We start from the raw sequence: 16,774 nt of genomic DNA, 5'->3' as shown, positions 1-16,774 counted from the left end.
GCCCTCCTGGCCTTTGACTCAGACCAGTGACGATAGTGCTGCCCTCCTGGGCACTGACTCTGGTGGTGGTCTCCGGACCTGTGACAATAGTGCTGCCCTCCTGGGCACTGACTCTGGCGGTGGTCTCCGGACCAGTGACGATAGTGCTGCCCTCCTGGGCACTGACTCTGGCGGTGGTCTCCGGACCAGTGACGATAGTGCTGCCCTCCTGGGCACTGACTCTGGCGGTGGTCTCTGGACCAGTGACGATGGGGCTGGCGGAGGTGTCCTGGCCAGCGGGGAGGATGGCGGACTTCTCCGCCGTGCTGCTCTTACCAGACTTTGGAGACTTCTTCTGCCCCTTCACCACCTTGGGAGGAGTCACAGCTGACTCGGCACTCCCCCCGGGACCCTTGTGAGCGGCTTTGCCGGTAGGAGTCTTCACACTCTCCTGTCGGGCACTGTCCAACTTCTGGTGTTTTACAGGAGGTGGACTGGCAGTGCTTTGGCTCTGTGTCACACTGGCTGCCCTGGTGCCCGGTGCACTCCACATACCTCTAACCGCACCACTGGAACCAGACTTTTTTTGGCTGAGGTGCTACTACAGGACCTATGAATTGGAGGGGTGGGGGTGGTGGGAAAGAGGTCAAGGTTGCTCAGGAAAAGTTTCTGACGAACACTGGGACGGGTAGCCGGAGGGGGTCTGGGAGTGGAGGAAGAGGAGGTGGTTGTAGGAGGTGTAACTTTAGATGATTTGGGTGCAGGTGCATGTTCTGGAGGCTGTCGTGAGGTGGATGGATGTTGAGTGTGTGGGTGCCCGCGTTTGTGTACTTTGGGAGGGGGCGTCACAGACACACTAGGAGAGGACACAGGGGACGTGTAAATGGTAATGGGGGTGGTGAGTGCAGGTGAACGGGGTGTGGTGCTGGGTGTTCTGGTGCAAGTCCTAGTGGCTGTAGATGTAGTGCATGCAGGTGAGAGTGTAGACGACACTGGGAGGAAGGAGGGAGATGACGATGAGGGGGACACAGTGGAGGCAGTGGATGTTGCTGTGTCTGTATGTGGGTGATGCTTGTGTGAGTGCCTGTGGGATGTGTGGTGCCTATGTTTGCCAGAGCCACTTTTTGTGTTGAGGTGTGTACATGCTGGCCTGATGGTGTGCTTGGGATACGCTGGGGTACAGGGGATCAAGGCTGGGTGGAGGGATTTGGAGGGGGGAGGCTAGACACAGGGACAATGGCTGCCATCAGTGCTGAGGCCAGAGATTGCAGGGTTTGATGATGGGCAGCCTGACCAGAATGAATGCCCTCCAGGAATGCATTAGTGTGTTGCAACTGCCTTTCTACACCCTGGATGTCATTCACAATGGTAGACTGCCCAACAGTGAGTGACCTGAGGAGGTCAATGGCCTCCTCACTGAGGGCAGCAGGGGTGACAGGGGCAGGGGCTGAGGTGCCTGGGGCAAAGGTGATGCCCACCCTCCTGGGTGAGCGGGCACGGAGCGAAGGCTGAGGGGCTGCTGGGAGGGCGGTGCTGGTAGGGGGGGTGGCGGCTGTAACTGTAGAAGTGGGGGGCACGGATGGTGCCGCCACCACAAGGGAGCTCCCATCGGAGGACGAGTCCGTGATGCTGTTTGCTGATCCGGTGACCGACGTGAAGCTCCCCTCGCCCTCCGTCCCACTGGTGTATTCAGAGTCTGTGGTGTGGCTCTCCATGGCCATGTGGGATGCAGCTCCCTCGTGCTCCGGTGCCACTGTACCTCCGGTTGATTATGCTGATGCACAAAAGAACAGGGAGAGCACAAAAAGGGGTGGGGAAACAGAAGAAAGACAGGTTGAGTGCATGGCTTACCGCTACCGTTGGCGGACAATACAGACACAGCAGCCCCCTGCACTACGCCCTGCTCTTGGCCTCTACAGATGCAGTTCCTGGAGTATGGCCTACATGGCTATGAGTGTCATCTGTCCACATAGATGACACAGGGGCATGTATACCTGTACTTGGCACTCTACAGAGGTGGGGTGGAGTGGCACATGGCCTGCATTCTGGAGGGGCCTAACCTACGGAACTCACCCTGGCCTAGGGAAACCCACAGCCCTCCTCCCCCACCCAGACCCCTCCACTGCGCGCAAAGTCATGAGAATGTGAGTGTACTCACCCCCTTGTGTCTGCTGTGATGCCCTCAATCGCCCATCCAACTCAGGGTAGGCCACCGCCAGGATCCGGAACATCAGGGGGGTCATGGTGCGACGGGCACCCCTCCCACGTTGGGAGGCCATCCCCAGCTGAGCCTCCGCCGTCTTCTTGCTCCAGCGGCGAATGTCCTCCCATCTTTTACGGCAGTGAGTGCTCCATCTCTGGTGGACCCCCAGGGTCCGAACTTCCTTGGCGATGGCACGCCAAATATCCTTCTTCTGGTGGGTGCTGACCTACATGACATGTACAGGGGAAGAAGAGAAGTCATTAGCAACAGCACAGTCAAAGTGAGTGGCCCACATCCCTGCCCTTGCCATGTGGCGCATGCATTCACACTCCTTCATGCTCGCATAACTCTGCCCCCTTCCTACTTACATCCAGCCCTCTCCACCCAGGCATAGCCCATACAACTTGCACCCTATGTACTCACCTGTTGGTCTGGAGGACCGTAGAGTAGCGTGTACTGGGGGAGGACCCCGTCCATGAGCTTCTCCAACTCCTGTGCAGTGAAGGCAGGGGCCCCCTTCCCCAGACGCACGTGCCATTGTCTCTTCCAGACCGAGGTCACAGCAGCACTTGCAGTGTAGGTCCTCTCCTGTCAAAGATCAGGTATCGAGTGATTAAACAGATAGAAAATGGCGGTCACGTCCGCGGCGGTGACGTCCGACCGCCTACCGCGACGGTGTACAACACCAGTGCAGATACCTCACATCCCATTGTCCCACTTTAGAGGTCAGGCATCCGCCATTTCAGGGGCCCACATGGCTTCATTTACAACTGCGTCACACATACCTAGGCCTGGACTCAACACACTTACAGACAACTTTTTGGATTATGTTTCGTGTACTGTGTAGCTGTGGATACATACCTCTGAGTTGCTTGACTCTGTGTTCGCTGTTGTCCTTCCTAGGACATGTGAGGAGATGGTGGAATCCTCCGGTGTACCGACCGCTGATGGACCTGTTGACAATTTAGGAGCGACATTTAATCATCACCTACAGGTTTGACCGTGCCACAATCCAGGAACTGTGTACCCAGTTGGAGCCAGATCTGATATCACCAATCCGCCATCCCAAGTGCAGGTGCTATCAGTACTCCATTTCCTTGCAAGTGGGTCATTTCAAACAACAGTGGCCATGGCATCAGGGATGTCCCAGCCTATGTTTTCCAACGTGTTGTCCAGAGTGTTGTCTGCCCTGCTGGAACACGTGAGGAGCTACATCGTTTTCCCTCAGGTGGAGGATTTGGCAACAGTTAAAGGTGACTTCTATGCCCTGGGACATATCCCTAACATCATAGGTGCCATTGATGGGACCCATGTGGCTTTGGTCCCCCCCTACAGGAGTGAACAGGTGTACAGGAACCGGAAGAGTTATCATTCGATGAATGTACAGATGGTATGTTTGGCAGACCACTACATCTCGCAGGTAAATGCTATGTTCCCTGGCTCAGTGCATGACGCCTACATCCTGCGGAATAGCAGCATCCCTTATGTGATGGGTCAAACTCCAGAGGCACCGTGTGTGGCTATTAGGGGACTCTGGTTACCCCAACCTGTCATGGCTAATGACCCCAGTGAGGAATCCCAGGACCATGGCAGAGGAACGCTACAATGAGGCCCATGGGCGGACTAGGAGGGTGATCGAACGCACCTTCAGCCTCCTGAAGGCCAGGTTCAGGTGCCTCCATATGACAGGTGGTTCCCTATTCTACTCACCAAAGAAGGTGTGCCAGATCATCATCGCCTGCTCTATGCTTCACAATCTTGCTTTGCGACGCCAGGTGCCTTTTCTGCAGGAGGATGGTCCAGATGACGGTGTTGTGCCAGCTGTGGAGCCTGTGGACAGTGATGAGGAGGAAGCAGAGGAAGAAGACATTGATAACAGGGACTCTGTCATACAGCAATATTTCCAGTGACACACAGGTGAGAATTCTTTTTTACTATTACATTTACTTTCACACTTCTACCTCTATCCTGTCTGTGAATTTGAACCAGTATATGCTAACTGAGTGGTACATTTCCATTACGGTTTCACAGGTATGGTTATCAACGTGTGTCATCTGCTTGCATCCTTCATGGGCTTGTGATGTGTGACATAGGTATGTTGACATTACATTTTCAAACTGATTTTGTCATTGTCATAGATAATACACATTTTCATAATCACAGACTGACTCCAGATTGTTTTGTGGTTCAAGGGTGTTTATTGAAGTGATAATTATTGGAGGTGGTGGCAAAATGGTGATGGGTGATGGTGGAGGAATGTCCATGGCAGAGTCCAGTCTATTAGTCTCACAGGTGCACTGCCCATTGGAAGTGGAGGTGGAACAGTTCCAATCTGGACAGGGTAACAAAGTGGGACAGTGGGATGACAATCAGGATGGTCTCATTTCCTGGCGGGGGTCTTGCCATCTTGCTCTGTCCTGTTCCTGGATCTCAGGGACCGCTTGCGGGGTGGTTCTCCGTCTGCAGGGGGTGGGGTGCTGGTGTGGTGGTCCTGTGGCGGGACGTCCTGTCCACTAGCGCCGGCGGAGGTGGTGGGCAGTTCATCGTCCAGGCTAGTGTCAGGGGCCCCTTGGAGTGCCACGGTGTCCCTCATGGTCTTCTGTATGTCCTTCAGCACCCCTACGATGGTGCCCAGGGCGGAGCTGATGGTTCTGTACTCCTCCCTGAACCCCAAATACAGTTTGTCCTGCATGCGCTGGGTCTCCTGAAACTTGGCCAGGACCATCGCCAGGACCATCGCCATCGTCTCCTGGGAGTGGTGGTATGCTCCCATGATGGAGGAGAGGGCCTCGTGGAGAGTGGGTTCCCTAGGCCTGTCCGCCTCCTGTCACACAGCAGCCCTCCCAGTACCCCTGTGTTCCTGTGCCTCTGTCCTCTGGACCGTGTGCCCACTACCGCTGCCCCCAGGTCCCTGTTGTTGTTGGGGTGGTGGGTTATCCTGGGTTCCCTGTAGTGGTGGACACACAGCTGATTGACGTGTCCTGCATCGGAGGTATGGGCCCGCTGGGTGGGTGCTGTGCTGGTGTTACCAGAGGGTGGAAGGTCAGTGTTGGGCTGTGCCTGTGCGAGGGGAACCGACTGTCTCGAGACCCACAATGGTCCGGGCTGGTCATCTTGATCCAGTTGGCCAGAGCTGCTGTCATCACTGTGGACCTCTTCTGTGGGTGGGGTAGAGATGTCTGGACCCTCCTGTCTGGTGACGTTAGGTAGAGGCCCTGCAGGGGTATAAAAGCATAATTATTGCATCTGTGTGTCTCATGGTGTGCAATGGGTGGGTGAGCGTGTACCCCAGTGCTAGCATTCCTGTGTGGGGGCTTGTGTGATGATGATTAGGGGGTGTTATGGGTATGTGCAGTGGGCATGCTTTAGTGATGGGTGTCCATGCTTTGTTGTGTCATGCAGGGCTTGGTGTTGGGATGGGTGGTTTGTGTTATTAGTACATTAGTGAGGAGTTGGAGTGATAGGGGAGGGGGTGAGGGTGGGGGTGTGTGATAGCATGCATTCCTCCACCGACTCCTCCGAGGCCCTCTGGATGCATAATGGTCAAGACCTGCTCCTCCCATGTTGTTAGTTGTGGGGGAAGAGGTGTGGGTCCGCCGGTGTTTTGGAGATGTGTGTGTATTTTGGACGCGGCGGTGTGTACCGCCAATGGAATACCGCGGTTGAAAGACCGCCGCGTGGATTCGTGGGTCGTAATAGCATGGGCGTGTTTCTGTTGGCGTGACGGTGGAGGTTTTGTTTTCGCCAGTTTATCACTGACCTTTGGTGTGGCGGACTTGTGTGGGTGTCTGAATTTCGGCAGATTCTGAGATGTGGGTCATAATAGCTGTGGCGGAATTCCGCGGCGGTGTATTGGCGGTCTTCTGCACGGCGGTAAGCGGCTTTTACCGCCGATGTTGTAATGACCCCCTAAGTGTGGTAAATTGTCCCATGCCCGACCTCTTAAACCTGATACTATAATCTGCAATTCATCCCGCACCAGCCCTTAAAACTGACCCTTCCACTCCCTGCCCTGAACCCTACACCGCCCGACCTGAGCCCTAAAAGTAAACCCACCCTGCCCTTAAGGGTAGTTACCCTGACCCCACCTTGAAACCTAAAACCTACCTGCCCTGTCTTAAAAATGACCCCGATCCCTGCCCCCACCCTGAACCCTACCACCTATCCTGCTCTGTCTTAAAAGGTACCCCAACCCCCTGCCCCGCCCTGTCCTAAAAACCACCCCGCCCTGAACCCAAAAACTACCACACCCTGACCTAAAAATGATCTCGACCCCCCCCCCGAACCCTAATACCTAAACCTCCCTGACCTAAAAACTACCCTGGCCTCCCTCCAGTCTGAGCCCTAAAACCAACTCCTTTTTAAAAAAACATAACAATCCCGACCTACCCAGAAAACTGCCCCTTCCTCCCCAAGCCCTCCGACCCCCGTCCTTAAAAATGAATCCCTCCCCCTACCCATCCCAACCCCACTTACCCAGCAGCTGGGTTCCTCTCCCAGCTGTTCCCAATGTGTGCTGGAACCACGCATATGCATGGTGCCTTAACCATGCATTTGCGTGGTTCAGGCACATGCGTGGTTCAGGCAAGATTGGTAATCCTTGCATGGTTACAGCCTGCGTGGTTCCGACCATGTAGTAAATGCCGTTTCCCAATTTAAACTGTCCCCTCATATAAATAAAATGAATGACAAATATTTCTCGTGCACATTTGATAATTTCCTCTCACTTATGAAAATTATTTTGTGGGTCTCATTCAGTTTATCTTCAAGTGTTATGCGGATCATCATTTAGTCATATAGGAATTTAAAAGAGTCCAAGATTTTCCTGGTTTGTGGATCATATTGTCCTTTGTGTAGGCAACTCTAAAATTGATTTTCCTTAAGAATTACCGGCTCCACTTTCATATAAAACCATGGGAAATTATTCTCTAAATGTGTGTCACATTCATCACAATATTGAAGCAAGATTAGAAGATGCTATTGTGGATTCAGTCCATAAGGCTTGTTTGGCAGACTCAATCAAAGGCAACAGCCTCTGTGTGCAACCAGCTCCTAAGAATATTAACTCAATGTCATAAAGTTGAATCATATCACAGGTTTAACACATCTTCAATTCCTGACCTTCTCTGTGGACAGTTATGATTTCTTTCTTAATCATTTTATGAACAGGGATAAATTTGGACATGATAGGAACACTTGCTGAGTGTCATTTATTTGAAGCTACTTGATGCAGAGTGTGGAATAACATACAACCAGGCTTTATCCAATCGTAAGACACATGCCGATACCTATCTGCTCCCAATCAACCATCTGCTTCCAGCAGAGGGTATGAAGGCCTCAGACGTCCTAGGGTTCATTGCATGATCCACCAACTGGGGAGGAACAATCCATGCTGTTGACAACCAAGGGAATCATTCAATGCACCACCAATAGAGTTGTAGGCGTCAGGTGGGGCAGAGCTTTGCAACACCTTTACCTGCATGTGACTTTATTTAATGTAGGAATGCCAGGCCAGTGTTAACCAGCATAGCTGCATCAACCAGGGAATGCTATTTGTAAAAATATTGTCTGACTCATCTATTGTACCCTAAATAAGGTTTATAAAATGTAGTCCCATTGGATGTATGCTCTCTATTATTAACTGAAATTAGGTTTTATTTTTGTAAACAACACCTTTACATGATATTTCTGTCAGGTGACATTTTGGTTATGATACTTTGGCACAACACCCCTAGGGGGTCCGCCCCACCTGACTTGTAATAGGGTCTTGCATGTCGACAAGTGAATCATCCTTGCATATTGATCCATTTGAAGGGGCAAATAAAATAATTACCATAAAAACCTTTTTGTAGAATGATTCACTTTTAGGTTCTTGGTAATTTACAAAAGATACAATTTCTCCTATCGGATATAGATGGATCGATAAGTAACCACCATTCATTTTCCTATTTTTGACTACCCCTTTCCTGTTTATAGGCTTCACATGTAAATTAGGGAAAACATTATTTTAGTACTCTGAATTTATGCAGAATCCTATTTCTTCTCATCACACGAAAGGATTGATTCCTATCTAAGTTGAAGTGGACAGATTATTTATTTTGTCACCATTTCTATTTAGTGTGAAATTAAGCAGTTTTATTCCATAGTCTCCTGATTCCTGCAAAGAGAGTGATAATCAGTAGGAGAACTTTTGCTTCCTCCATACACTGACAACTTAACCCTCTATGTTCACCTGTATGATAATTAACTTGCTCACTTTCTTTTGTGGTCCCCTCCCAGGCTGTTTTCAGCCTGGGGGATCACCACCTCCTGAAGCCATTAATGGCATTGGGGGCTGCCACCCCCCAGGGCTGGCTCATTATATCTCAAGGTGCCAACCCTTAGGACACAGCTGTATGCTGTCACTTGGCAGGAGCTTTGACAGCTCCCACCAAGCGACACCAAACAGTAAGTCCACTACCAGAAGGCAGGAGCAGAAAAACTGCTCCAGCAGGCTGGGAGCGGACTTTGCATCTGTAATTGCTCCCGCACGCAGGGAGCAGAACTGTTTGTTGCTCCCAGTGCTGGAAGCAGGGTGCCGTCAGGGACCGCAGGGGGATTGAAGCTCCGGCCACAGTCTTCAACAGTGCACAGTGGGTGGCTTGGGTGGGGCTAGGGCACTGTAGGAGACTGGACTGGCTTGTAGTGAGTACCAAGGGGTACTTGCACCTTGCACCAGGCCCAGTTATCCCTTATTAGTGTATAGGGTGTCTAGCAGCTTAGGCTGATAGATAATGGTAGCTTAGCAGAGCAGCTTAGGCTGAACTAGGAGACGTGTGAAGCTACTACAGTACCACTTAGTGTCATATGCACAATATCATAAGAAAACACAATACACAGTTATACTAAAAATAAAGGTACTTTATTTTTATGACAATATGCCAAAGTATCTTAGAGTGTACCCTCAGTGAGAGGATAGGAAATATACACAAGATATATATATACACAATAGCAAAAATAAGCAGTATAGTCTTAGAAAACAGTGCAAACAATGTATAGTTACAATAGGATGCAATGGGGAAACATAGGGATAGGGGCAACACAAACCATATACTCCAAAAGTGGAATGCGAACCACGAATGGACCCCAAACCTATGTGACCTTGTAGAGGGTCGCTGGGACTATTAGAAAATAGTGAGAGTTAGAAAAATAACCCTCCCCAAGACCCTGAAAAGTGAGTGCAAAGTGCACTAAAGTTCCCCTAAGGACAAAGAAGTCGTGTTAGAGGAATAATGCAGGAAAGACACAAACCAGCAATGCAACAACTGTGGATTTCCAATCTAGGATACCTGTGGAACAAGGGGACCAAGTCCAAAAGTCACAAGCAAGTCGGAGATGGGCAGATGGCCAGGAAATGCCAGCTGCGGGTGCAAAGAAGCTTCTACTGAACAGAAGAAGCTGCGGTTTCTGCAGGAACAAAAAGGGCTAGAGACTTCCCCTTTGGTAGACGGATCCCTCTCGCCGTGGAGAGTCGTACAGAAGTGTTTTCTCGCCGAAAGGACGCCAACAAGCCTTGCTAGCTGCAAATTGTGCGCTTGGTGTTTTTGGACGCTGCTGAGGCCCAGGAGGGACCAGAAGGTCGCAAATTGGACCAGCAGAGAGAGGGGACGTCGATCAAGACAAGGAGCCCTCTCTGAAGCAGGTAGCACCCGGAGAAGTGCCAGAAACAGGCACTACAAGGATGCATGAAACGTGCTCGCCAAAGTTGCACAAAGGAGTCCCACATCGCCGGAGACCAACTTAGAAAGTCGTGCAATGCAGGTTAGAATGCCGTGGACCCAGGCTTGGCTGTGCACACAGGATTTCTGCCGGAAGTGCACAGGGGCCGGAGTAGCTGCAAAAGTCGCGGTTCCCAGCAATGCAGCCCAGCGAGGTGAGGCAAGGACTTACCTCCACCAAACTTGGACTGAAGAGTCACTGGACTGTGGGGGTCACTTGGACAGCATCGCTGGATTCGAGGGACCTCGCTCGTCGTGCTGAGAGGAGACCCAAGGGACCGGTAATGCAGCTTTTTGGTGCCTGCGGTTGCAGGGGGAAGATTCCGTCGACCCACAGGAGATTTCTTCGGAGCTTCTGGTGCAGAGAGGAGGCAGACTACCCCCACAGCATGCACAAGCAGGAAAACAGTCGAGAAGGCGGCAGGATCAGCGTTACAGAGTTGCAGTAGTCGTCTTTGCTACTATGTTGCAGGTTTGCAGGCTTCCAGCGCGGTCAGCAGTCGATTCCGTATCAGAAGGTGAAGAGAGAGATGCAGAGGAACTCGGCTGAGCTCATGCATTCGTTATCTAAAGTTTCCCCAGAGACAGAGACCCTAAATAGCCAGAAAAGAGGGTTTGGCTACCTAGGATAGAGGATAGGCTACTAACACCTGAAGGAGCCTATCAGAAGGAGTCTCTGACGTCACCTGGTGGCACTGGCCACTCAGAGCAGTCCAGTGTGCCAGCAGCACCTCTGTTTCCAAGATGGCAGAGGTCTGGAGCACACTGGAGGAGCTCTGGACACCTCCCAGGGGAGGTGCAGGTCAGGGGAGTGGTCACTCCCCTTTCCTTTGTCCAGTTTCGCGCCAGAGCAGGGCTAAGGGGTCCCCTGAACCGGTGTAGACTGGCTTATGCAGAATTGGGCACCTCTGTGCCCAACAAAGCATTTCCAGAGGCTGGGGGAGGCTACTCCTCCCCTGCCTTCACACCATTTTCCAAAGGGAGAGGGTGTCACACCCTCTCTCAGAGGAAGTTCTTTGTTCTGCCATCCTGGGCCAGGCCTGGCTGGACCCCAGGAGGGCAGATGCCTGTCTGAGGGGTTGGCAGCAGCAGCAGCTGCAGTGAAACCCCAGGAAGGGCAGTTTGGCAGTACCAGGGTCTGTGCTACAGACCACTGGGATCATGGGATTGTGCCAACTATGCCAGGATGGTATAGAGGGGGCAATTCCATGATCATAGACATGTTACATGGCCATATTCGGAGTTACCATTGTGAAGCTACATATAGGTAGTGACCTTTATGTAGTGCACGTGTGTAATGGTGTCCCCGCACTCACAAAGTTCAGGGAATTGGCTCTGAACAATGTGGGGGCACCTTGGCTAGTGCCAGGGTGCCCTCACACTAAGTAACTTTGCACCTAACCTCTACCAGGTAAAGGTTAGACATATAGGTGACTTATAAGTTACTTAAGTGCAGTGTAAAATGGCTGTGAAATAACGTGGACGTTATTTCACTCAGGCTGCAGTGGCAGGCCTGTGTAAGAATTGTCAGAGCTCCCTATGGGTGGCAAAAGAAATGCTGCAGCCCATAGGGATCTCCTGGAACCCCAATACCCTGGGTACCTCAGTACCATATACTAGGGAATTATAAGGGTGTTCCAGTAAGCCAATGTAAATTGGTAAAAATGGTCACTAGCCTGTTAGTGACAATTTGGAAAGAAATGAGAGAGCATAACCACTGAGGTTCTGATTAGCAGAGCCTCAGTGAGACAGTTAGTCACTACACAGGTAACACATTCAGGCACACTTATGAGCACTGGGGCCCTGGGTTACCAGGGTCCCAGTGACACATACAACTAAAACAACATATATACAGTGAAAAATGGGGGTAACATGCCAGGCAAGATGGTACTTTCCTACAGGCACCCAGCAACAAATTGCCTGGCCCAGGGAGACAGTATCCCCGGGGCCAAAATTGGCCCAGGGACAGGGGTCAAGTGGTCCCCCTTCCCTTTTACTAGTAGGCTGGGCCCAGGGAGATGGGTTCCCTGTGGCCAGAATCGGCCCATGGAAGGGGGCCACGCAGCCTCCCTCCCCTTTTAGTAACTGGCTGGGCCCCAGAGAAGGGGTGCTTGGGGATGAAATCAGCCTAAGAAGGGGGCGTAGGCAGCCTTCACCTCCTTTCATTAATTGGCCCAACCCGGGGGATGGGGTCCCCAGGGCCAAAATTGGCCTGGAGAGGAGGAGCCACATGGCCTGCAGAGGGGGTCTGTGTGCCCTCCTCCCAGGTTATGGCAGAGTCCATGCCAAGCACAGCTGAAGGCTGTGCATGGCACAGGAGTGGGTTCCTGCAGAGGGTTGGCTGCTGGGCCTAGCCACAGACCATGCCCTGGTGCCAACCCAACTCCATACACAGCTGAAGGCCATGCACAGAGCAGAGTTAGGTGCCTCAGGGCAGGGTAATTCTTTTTGCTATAGTGTTCCTGTAATCATTGTTTTTTTTCAGTGCAAAAAATATATCTAACATATATATATATATATATATATATATATATATATATATATATATATATATATATATATATTTCAAACAAAGCAAGCCAAAGGTTCCGATGCGCACTGTCAGCTGGTGCAGGGCAGGAGAGTTGGCTGAACTCTCAAAATGTATAAGAAAACAAAGAAATGATTGCCACGCACTCTGCTCAGCCACAAAATAAGTTTAAGTGGTTTATTTGGTGCAGAAAAAAGAGAACAACGCGTTTCGACTATGCAGTCTTCTTCTTAGTTCTGCAGTCCTTTCTCTAACAGATCAATTTATACTATCTATTTTACATACCAATCCAATGCATTCTGGTCATGATAGTTCAATTATACAATACAAAATTTCACTGATTTTATACTAAATTTCATCAAATCAAAATTTGTAATCCCATGAAATAATATTATTTATGGTACAAAGAATATGTTTTTGAACTGAAAAAGATTTCTTTATTCTCAGCACAGAAAGAAAAGAAAGGAACGTGTTAGGACCTCACATGGGGGTCTTGCTCACCTAATGTTTTGTCCGTTGTTGCTGTTGTTAAAGAAACCATTATAAAACGTCAATGGTCGCCATTAGGTAGTAATAGTTAGTACCAACTTTCTAAAGTAATAGTGTTTTTTCATGAAAATTTCCAAGAAAATACAACACTCACTTAACCTGCTGTCTGGAAAGTTTTGGGGTGATCCGTCAAGCAGGGGTAGAGAAAAAGAGGGGCCCCAAAACCATTTTCCCCATTCATTTTCCCAGAGGGATTCTGAACAGCGATAGCGCCAAAACCACTGGATGGAATTACACCAAATTTGGCAGAAAGGTAGCTCCTGGTCCAGAAAGAGCACTTTTTTTTATTTGGTGTAAATCCTTTCAGTAGTTTTTGAGAAATTACAGGAAAACCAAATTTGTATATCTAGGGATGTGAAGGGTTTGCGACCACTCCCGATCTTGTGCTGAGATCTGATTGGCTGCCAGCGGTTCAACAAGGAAGTGTTGTCAGCCATATTGGGACTTGGCTTCAGCTGAGTCCCAGAAAAAAGGGATAACAACTACAAAAGGGGCCAGTGTACAAACACCATGACCCCTTAGATCTAGTGTTGGGGTGTCAGAGGGACCCCCTAGGCTGAAAAGCATTTATTTTTTTTAATTCACTGCGATTCACATGGGATCTGCGAATCTGGCGAAAAGTAATAAATGAAGCCCCCGGATGGGCCAAGTCCCGGGGGGAACATTTATTTGTAATGGACCACCACATACTGTCGGCCTCCTCCACAGCCCCAGGGACCCTCACCTCCCTGGGGCTGTCAGTAACATTAATGCGGGAGCGCCGGGGCGGCCCCCTTGCAGTCCCAGGGCTTTTTTAAAATAGTGTGTGGAGGACGGCGTCCCACCCCTGCAGCCCCAGAGACCACCACCTCCCTGGGGCTTTAAATAATTAAACTGCTGGGGGCACCCAACCCCCCCTACCGACCTGGGGACCACCACCTCCCTGGGGCATGATTAGATTTGGTAGGGGTGGGCTTGTGGTCCCCTGTATCCCCAGGGACCACCACCTCCCGGGGCTATCATGTTGGAGGTGGGCTGCTTAGCCTCCCCATGAGGAGCCACTGATGGCCATGGGGACCGCCACCCCCCAGGGCTGGCTCTTGCTAGGTTCCGCGGTGCCCATCTCCAGGGCATAGCTGTTAGCCGTGACTTGGCTGCTACTTTGACAGCTGTAGCCAAGTCACAGCAAACTCTCCACTTTCTGACAGCGGGACCTGTCAAACAGGTCCGGCTGTCAAAGACTGGAGTCTTCATCTCTGTTCCCTGCAAGCAGATATGTTTGCAGAGAGCAGAAATGAAAGCTTTGCTCTAGTAAGCTTGGAGCTGCTACTTAAAGCATTGCCTGCTCGCTGGAGCAATGGGACCACGGGGAAGCTTCAAGGCCTCAGTTAGCACGTAAAGGGCATACAATAAGAAAAATCATTATGGACCGAGGAGGAGGCCTTGAGGCACCCTCCACAGTCCCAGATAGACCAAAAAGGGCCCAAATTTGTTTTTTACTAAACTCAATAGCTCATGTGTGAATGTCTCAGACCTTCACACCGAGTGTTAAGGGTTCGAGTCCAGGTGTATCCCTGGTCGTTTCTCTCCTTTATTTATTTATTTTTAATTCAAATGTTTAAGACTCATATGACGGTCGTGCGTGGCTGTGGTTGGCCAATCAAGTCTGGTGAACCAAGTCTGGTGTTTGGGTGGTAGGGTTTTAACAGAGATACATAAAAAACTGAGTATATCACATATTCGGGAGGTAGCTGCAGCTTCATCGTAACTGGCCCTAACAATTGTGTGATCTTGAATGGTCCTAGATAACGTGGTTGCAGTTTTCTGTGACCTGCTAGGGTAATGTTACGACTAGAGAGCCATACTAAAACTCCAATTTGGTACGTGGATTCAGGGCTACTGTGTTTTTCAGCTTGTAATTTCATATGGGGCTCGTGTTTAGATAGCTTGTTTTTTGAATGTCCTGTAAAACCTTTAATCATTCAGTGACGGAGGGGACTGAAGGGGTTAAGTCTGGAATTAAGTCTGGAAGGGTTTCTGGGAGATTACGGGGATGGGTGCCGGTGAGAAAATAAAACAGTGAGCACCCTAACCCTGAATGGCCCGAGTTATTATATGTGAATTCTGCCAATGGTACTACTTAGTCCCAAGTCCCTGTTAGTGAGGACAGGAGGATCCAGTTTTTTCTAATGTCTGGTTAACTTTCTCTGTTTGACCATCTGTTTGAGGGTGGTAGGCAGTGAATAGGGCTATTTCTATGCCAAGTGAAGAACAAAAGGCCTTCCAGAATCTAGATGTGAATTGACTTCCACGATCGGAGATAATTTTCGTGGGCAAGCCATGGAGTTTGACTATATGGTGTAGTAACAGAGGGCCAGATTTACAAGGCCCTAACGCCTCTTAGCACTGAACTAGCATTATATTTTTAAACTAATGTGGTGTTAAGGAGGCCATTCTCCTTCGCCATATTTACAAAGTGGTGTAATGCTTGCATTGCACCATTTTGTAACCCCTTTTGCCACATTATGCCTGCGCCAGGCATAATGTATGCAAGGGGGATTCCACCGCAGGGAGGCCTGTAGAAATGGCACAGTGGATTTTACAATATTTCACTGCGCCATTTTTAGTGTCTTTTTTAATACCTACTCATAGCAGGTATTAACATGACACGCCTGTAACTTTCAATGGGCCTCCCTTTACTTTGCTGGATTAGCACCACAATTTATGGAGCTAATTCTGCAAAATACCACAATAGCATCATAAATTCTGACACATGGTGTCGTTGGGGGGGGGGCAAGAAAAGTGGTGCATCACAGCTGATATGCCACTTTCTTGTAAATCTGGCCCAGAGTGCTAAGGTCTGCAGCAGTTGGTAATTTCTTGAGTGGTACGAAATGTGCCATTTTTGACATGAGGTCTACTACAACTACCACGTGAGTATGTTTGTTATCTTCTGACAAGTCTGTAATAAAATCTATGCTGACTGTATGCCATGGTTTAGGGGGAATTGGCAAGGGTTGGAGAAGACCAGCGGGACCGAGTTGCGAGCATTTATTCCAAGCACAAGTTGGGCATGAATTTGCATGGTCATAAACATCTTGGTGCATGGTTTTCCACCAACATTTTTGTGAACAGTTTTCTAAAGTCTTTTGTATGCCTGCGTGTTCATCCAGAATGGAACCTTAATTCCAGCCTAGTGCTTGATGTTGAAATTCCTGCGTTGGAATGTACAATTTCCCTGCATGTAAGTAATAGTCCTGTTTGATCGTATTATATGGTTTTCTGAGCCACTGTTCAAGGGGAAGTTTACGATATGCCTTCTTGACCTTATCCTTGAAGGTATCTACTGTGGTTAGAGCTAGCACTTTTTCTGCAGATACTATACCTGTGCGTGACAAGATATCTGACTGAGGTTGTTTGGTCCCTGGTCTGTATGTGTATTGTGATAATAAAATCAAAATTGCTGAAGAAGTGAAGCCAGCGCATTTGTCTTGGTGTCAAAGCCTTAACTGAACTAAAGAATTGCAAATTCTCATGGTCGGTGTAGATGGTGACAGTGTGTTTTGCTCCCAGCAAATGAGGTTGCCACTACGTAGTTACTGTTTAATAGCTAATAGTTCTCTTTCAGCAATGGTATAATTTTAGTCAGCTGGAAGGAGGTTCTTAGAATAAAAGGCTACAGGATGAGATACACTGTTTGTGGATCTTTTTGGGATAACACACCTCCCAGAGCGAATTGAGAAGCATAATCTTCAACATAAAATGGCCGCTCAGGTT

The sequence above is a fragment of the Pleurodeles waltl genome, chromosome 6 (genome assembly GCF_031143425.1).
Source record: "Pleurodeles waltl isolate 20211129_DDA chromosome 6, aPleWal1.hap1.20221129, whole genome shotgun sequence".
NCBI lineage: Eukaryota > Metazoa > Chordata > Amphibia > Caudata > Salamandridae > Pleurodeles > Pleurodeles waltl.
This window is presented reverse-complemented; position numbering follows the sequence as displayed.